This window comes from Zingiber officinale, chromosome 1A (assembly GCF_018446385.1).
Source record: "Zingiber officinale cultivar Zhangliang chromosome 1A, Zo_v1.1, whole genome shotgun sequence".
In the NCBI taxonomy this organism is placed as follows: domain Eukaryota; kingdom Viridiplantae; phylum Streptophyta; class Magnoliopsida; order Zingiberales; family Zingiberaceae; genus Zingiber; species Zingiber officinale.
This window is the reverse complement of record NC_055987.1, coordinates 70,409,250-70,416,637: the sequence shown is the minus strand read 5'-3', so window position 1 is coordinate 70,416,637 and position 7,388 is coordinate 70,409,250.

Below are 7,388 nucleotides of genomic sequence, written 5' to 3'. Positions count from 1 at the left end.
ATCCACCTAAAGGAGACAAATAAAGGAGACAAACTCATTGGGTGTAAGTGGGTTTTTAAGAGAAAGACTGACATGGATGGACTTATATATAAGGGTCGTCTGGTAGCTAAAGGTTTCAAGCAAATTCATGGTATTGACTATGATGAAACTTTTTCTCCAGTAGCGATGTTTAAGTCCATTCGGATCATGCTTGCTATTGCAGCATACCACGATTATGAGATCTGGCATATGGATGTCAAAACTGCGTTTCTGAATGGAAACTTGCTCGAGGATGTGTACATGACACAACTTGAGGGTTTTGTAGATCCACAGCATACTGGCAGAGTATGCAAACTGCATAAGTCCATTTATGGACTAAAGCAAGCTACTCGGAGTGGAATCTTTGATTCAAAGATGCAATCAAATAGTTTGATTTCATCAAGAATGAAGATGAACATTGTGTCTACAAGAAAGTTGTTGGGAGCACAGTTGTCTTCCTTGTATTGTATGTGGATGACATACTACTCATTGGGAATGACATCCCTTTACTACAGTCTATAAAGACGTGGCTAGGGAATTGTTTCTCAATAAAGGACTTAGGTGAAGCAGCCCGTATTCTAGGCATAAAGATCTATAGAGATAGATCTAAGAGATTGCTTGGCTTAAGTCAGAGTACATATATTGACAAGGTATTACTACGGTTTGCCATGCAGAATTCCAAGAAAGGATTTCTGCCAATGTCACATGGTATGAGTCTTTCGAAGACTCAAAGCCCCTCTTCTAGAGAGGAGAGAGACCGCATGGATAAGATCCCTTATGTTTCAGCCATAGGATCTATTATGTACGCCATGCTATATACTCGTCCTAATGTTTCGTATGCGTTGAGCATGACGAGCAGATACCAGTCAGATCCAGGTGAAGGTCACTGGATAGCGGTCAAGAATATTCTTAAGTACTTGAGAAGGACTAAAGAATATTTCTTGATATATGGAGGCGATGACAAGCTAGCTGTAAAGGGTTACAGTGATGCCAGCTTCCAAACTGACCAAGATGATTATAGATCGCAGTCAGGATTCGTGTTTTGCTTAAATGGTGGTGCTGTGAGCTGGAAGAGTTCGAAGCAAGACACAGTTGCTGATTCTACAATAGAGGCCGAGTATATTGCTGCATCAGAAGCAGCAAAGGAGGCAGTTTGGATCCGCAAGTTCATTATTGAGCTTGTGGTGGTTCCTAACATAGCTGATCTTATAGAGCTCTATTGTGACAACAATGGAGCAATTGCACAGGCTAAGGAACCTCGCTCACACCAGCGGACCAAACACATACTACGACGCTTCCATCTCATTCAAGAGATTATCGATAGAGGAGATGTGAAGATTTATAGAGTACCCACAGAGGCTAACATCTCTGATCCCTTGACCAAGGCTTTGGCACAGAGAAAGCATGATGGCCACACTAGGTCATTGGGCCTTAGAGTCTACACTGATTGGCACTAGTGCTAGTGGAAGATTGTTAGTTAGAGCCCTAAACCCAATCATGTGATGATTGTTGTATGGACTTGATGTATCATATTCCTATATGTTTATAAAGGCATTTCTTTATGGTTATTATACTTACTTGTATTGGTGTCAAATAACTAAGTATAATATCGTCCTTGAGTATAAGGTTCTTATCTATATCAATCGATTGGTTGAATCGATAGTGAGATGATATAGAGAACATTACTCTTAATCATTCTCAGTCAAGTATTAACATTCAGGGACAATGTTAATGCGCTGAGACTAGCATGCAGGTCAACTCAATGACTTGATCTCACAAGTCATGGATATAGAGATATCAAGTTGACACATGAGTATGCATTGGAGAATGTATACTGAATGACCTGCCATGAGAAAGTATCATGGATCGTTATATGAGTGTCATATACTTTCTCATGTGACTATTAGTATAACTATAAGTCCTTGGACCTAAAGTCACCATAGTTCCCTACATAAGGAGTTGCATACTTTGGCTTCGTCAAACGTCACCCGTAACTGGGTGGACTATAAAGGTGATTACTGGGTATGTAACAAATTATGCGGAGGGATGTAGATGAGATCTATCCCTCCTATATAACGGGAGAGACATCATGATTCTTGATTGAGTGAGGCCACTAAGTGCATGGTCATGCCCAAGTGAGTCAATATGAGATATTGAGCTCATTTGATTAGAGTGAGTCTACTTGAAGTTCAAGATATAGATTGATTAGAGGATGACATGGTCTATGCCTCAATTGATCAATCTAAATGTCAAGTATAGAAGGACATTGTCATATATTGTGAGAGTCACAATTAGTAGTCACAAGGTGATGTTGGATCTCAACATTCTTGTAACTTGGGTAGTAATGATGTGTTGCTAGATACCGCTCATTACTTATGTTTCTAAATGGGTTTAGGAACATTGCCAACGTTACAAGAACCTATAGGGTTACACATAAAGAGTAATTAGATGGAGATTAGGTTCATTTGATGAACCTAGAGGATTAGGTTCATGTGATGAACCAAATTGGATTAAGAGTAATCCAAATTAAACTAATTGAGTTGGACTCAATTTGATTCATATATCCAATGAGTCTAATTTAGATTATAATTCATTGAGTCAATTTAATTCAATGAATAGAGATTCATTAAATCAAAATTGACTTGAATCAAAAGTTGGATTTGTTCAACTATGGGAGATAAGAGATCAAGTTTGACTTGACTTGAGAGGGATGATGAAGGGTCAAGTTTGACTTGACCATTTGCCACCTCATTTGTGGCATGGCATGGGGCTTGCCAATGATGGTGTTCCACATCATCAAAGCTAGCCCAAGTGTGTGCCACCTCAAGAGGAAAACCAAGAGCCATGACTCTTGGTCTTCCATGAGTGGCCGGCCACTTAAAGAGGAGATGAGTTACAAGTGTGTGAATAATTTTGGTATGCTCATTCAAGTGATCTTCCTCCTCCTCTCTTCTTCCCTCTCCCTCTCATCCTTGCCGTGACTTCTAAGGGTGCTAGCACGCTCTTAGTTTGTTCTCTCCATCTCTTGTTCGTGTGGATACTTCTAGAGGTGTGTCCGCTTAAACACACTTAAGATCCGAAGAACCTTGGACGAGCGGGATTTGCGAAGGGCTTCGCTTCAAAGGTATATCCCTTGACATGTAGATCTAAAGTAGATCTAGAGTAGAAAAACTAAGTACATGAAAAATTTTATCTTCGCACGGATCCAATGGCTAAGAACTTCGGGGTTTCCGCAACGCAAAAAATGGTTTTTGGGGCTCGAAAGTTCTAACAGGTCGGCCCTAACTTGGGCTCCAAGCTTAGCTTGGCCGACCACCTTAAGGTGGGTAAGAAGTTGGGTTTGGTGGATATAAGACTTTATAAATAAGAGGATACAATAGGGACCGAGAGAAGGAATTGGTTTTGGTCTCCCGATGAGCTTGAGCTTCCCGTGTTCGCCCCGAACACCCAACTCAAGTTCATCAATAATATCTCAGTCCACTAAAGATTTATTATTGTACTACCACACCAATCTCATATTACTATATGAGCTCCTTCTTATCATGAGTGTGTTAGTCTCCCTGTGTTTAAGATATTGAATGTCCATTAATTAAATGAGTTACTAACAACTCACTTAATTAATATCTAGCTCCAAGAGTAGTACCACTCAACTTCATTGTCATGCCGGACTAGGTCCACCTACAGGGTTTACATGACAATCCTTATGAGCTCCTCAAGAGGACATCATCAACCTAGATTACTAGGACACAGTTTTATTCTATAATCAACAACACACCATATAAATAATATCATTTCCCAACTTATCGGGCATATTGATTTAACGAGCTAAATCTCACCCTTTGATAAATCAAAGAAATAAATATTAAGTATACGTGCTTGTTATTATATCATGATTAATAGTACACACTTCCATAATAACAGAGGTATTGTTCTTTTATATAGTCAGTATAAAAAGATACTACCTCAAATGGTCCTGCTCAATACACTCATAGTGTACTAGTGTAATTTATTAGTCAAGATAAACTAATACCTAATTACACTACAACCACTCCAATGGTTTGTCTCATTCCATCTTGGTTGTGAACAACTGTTTATAATTTATAAGAAACTGATAACATGAACTTCTATGTGTCTCCTCACACCATGTTATCTTCAATATAAATTCAATGGACAACGTGATTCTTAAATGTTTATACGAAAAGCTAGACTTTTAGTATACACTCTAACAATCTCCCACTTATACTAAAAGACCATGCTTCCATATACCCTTCCATACATCTGATTCCTAACCCTTCAACATGCCCATCAAAAGCTCTTTCCTTATAGGCCTTAGTGAAAGGATCTCCCAAGTTATCACCTGATGCAATCTAGACGGCAACAACTTCTTCTCGTTATACGATGTCTCGTATTGGGTGGTACTTGCGCTCTATGTGTTTGCTTGCCTTATGGGCTCGTGGTTCCTTCGAGTTTGCTACTGCACTACTTATTATCACAATACGTTGTAATAATTTTTGGGCAAATAAGGAATCACATCTAAGTCCATCATGAAGTTTCTAAGCCATACAGCTTCTATGACTGCCTCAGAGGCTGCTACATACTCAGCTTCCATGGTGGAGTCCAAAAAGCATCTATGATTAACATTCCTCCATTGTTATGGCTTCACCTTCTCAAGTAAACACAAAACTCTGAGGTTGACTTACTATTGTCCCTTTTAGATTGGAAGTCAGAATCTATGTAACCCATAAGAAGCAAATCATCTGCCTTGTAAGCTAGCATATAATCTCTAGTCCCTCTAAGGTACTTTAATATATGCTTTATGACAGTCCAGTATCCCAGTCCTGGGTTACTTTAATATCTGCTAATCATGCCCATGGCAAAACAGATATCCGGTCTCGTTCACAACATACCTTAGGTTCCCTACAGCTGAAGCATAAGGAATTGCCTTCATTTCTTCTATCTCTTTTGATGTCTTCGGAGACATCTCTTTAGATAAAGATACTCCATGCCCAAAAGGTAGAAAAACCTTTCATGGAGTCTTGCATGCTAAAACGAGCTAGGATAGTTGGTGGGATTTTCGGGCCGCAAAAACCGTTTTTTGCGTTACGGAAACCTTGAAACCCCGCCATCGGATCCGTGCGAAGAAATAAAATTTACGTAACACTTCGAGTACGAGTTTCTAGCCTAGATCTAAACTAGATCTACAAAGGAAAAGAGCTTTACCCTTGATGCGATGCCCTTCGCTAATCCCGCTCGTCCAAGGTTCGTCGGATCTCAAGAGTATCAAAGTAGATACTCCTCTATGTGTATCAACACAAGCAAGAGATGGAGAAACCAAACAAAAGGTGTGCTAGCACCTTTGAAAGGTTCGGCCAAGGTGGAGGAGAGGGAGAGAAGAGAGAGCTTAAGGAAGAAGATGAGAGTTACATAAAAGAAATGAAACTCACCCCATGAATAAGTGGTCGGCCACATGAATGAGGTTAATAACCTCCATGGAATACCAAGAGTCACAACTCTTGGTAACTCCCATGAGGTGGCATCCTACTTAAGCAATCATGATGATGTGGAGCATCATCATTGGCCCACTCTTTGCCAACACACCAATGAGATGAAAAATGGTCAAGTCAAACTTGACCCTTCATCTTCCTCTCAAGTCAAGTCAAACTTGACCATTTCTCTCCCATGGTTGATCAAATCTAACCATTGGTTCAAGTAAATTTTAATTTAATGAATCTCTATTCATTGAATTAAATTGACTCAATGAGTCTAAGTCCAAATTAGACTCATTTAACACATGAACCAAATTGAGTCCAACTCAATTAGCCTAATTTGGATTACTCTTAATCCAATTTGGTTCATCACATAGACTTAATTCTTTAGATTCATCAAATGAACCTAATCTCCATCTAATTTTCCCTTTGTGTGTGACCCTATAGGTTCTTATAACATTGGCAATGCTCCTAAACCCATTTAGAAGCATAAGTAATGAGCGGTATCTAGCAACACATCATTACTACCCAAGTTATAAGAATGTTGAGATCTAACATCACCTTATGACTACTAATTGTGACTCTTCACAATATATGACAAGTGTCCTTCTATCCTTGACATCTAGATTGATCAATGTGAGACATAAACTGTGTCATCCTCTAATCAATCTAAATCTTGAATCCCAAGTAGACTCACTCAATTAAATGAGCTGAACATCTCATATTGACTCATTTGGGCATGGACATGCACTTAGTGGTCTCACTCTATCAAGAATATCGATGTCACTCCCGTCATATAGGAGGGATAGATCCCATCTACATCACTCACATCCCTCCGCATAATTTGTTACATACCCAGTAATCGCCTTTATAGTCCACCCAGTTACGGGTGACATTTGACGAAGCCAAAATATGCAACTCCTTATGTAGGGAACCATGGTGACTTCAGGTCCAAGGACTAATAGTCATACTAATAGCCACATGAGAAAGTATATGACACTCAAATAACGATCCATGATACTTTCTCATGGCGGGTCATTCAGTATACATTCTCCAATGCATACCCATGTGTTAACTTGATATCTCCATATCTATGACTTGTGAGATCAAGTCATCAAGTTGACCTACATGCTAGTCTCGTCACATTAACATTGTCCTTGAATGCTAATATTTGACTAGGAATGATTAAGAGTAGTGTTCCCGATATCATCTCACTATCGATTCAACTAACCGACTGATATAGGTAAGAACCTTCTACTCAAGGACGCTATTATACTTAGTTATTTGACACCAATACAAGTAAGCATAATAACCATAAACAAATGTCTTTATATATATATAAGAATATGATACAACGAGTCTATACAACAATCATCAAATGATTGGCTCTAAGGCTCTAACTAACAATCTTCCACTAGCACTAGTGCCAATCAGTATAGGCTCTAAGGCCCAATGACCTAGTGTAACCATCATGCTTTTTCTGTGCCAAAGCCTTGGTCAAGGGATTTGTGATGTTAGCCTCAGTGGGTACTCTACAAATCTTGACATCTCCTCTATCGATGATCTCTCGAATGAGATGGAAGCACCGTAGTATGTGTTTGGTCCGCTGGTGTGAGCGAGATTCCTTGGCCTGTGTTATTGCTCCATTATTGTCACAATAGAGCTCTATGGGATTAGCTATGCTAGGAACCACCCCAAGCTTAGTAATGAACTTGCGGCTCCAAACTACCTCCTTTGCTGCTTCTGATGCAACAATATACTCGGCCTCTATTGTAGAATCAGCTACTGTGTCTTGCTTCGAACTCTTCCAGCTCACAGCACCACCATTTATGCAAAACACGAACCCAGACTGCGATCGATAATCATCCTGATCAGTTTGGAAGC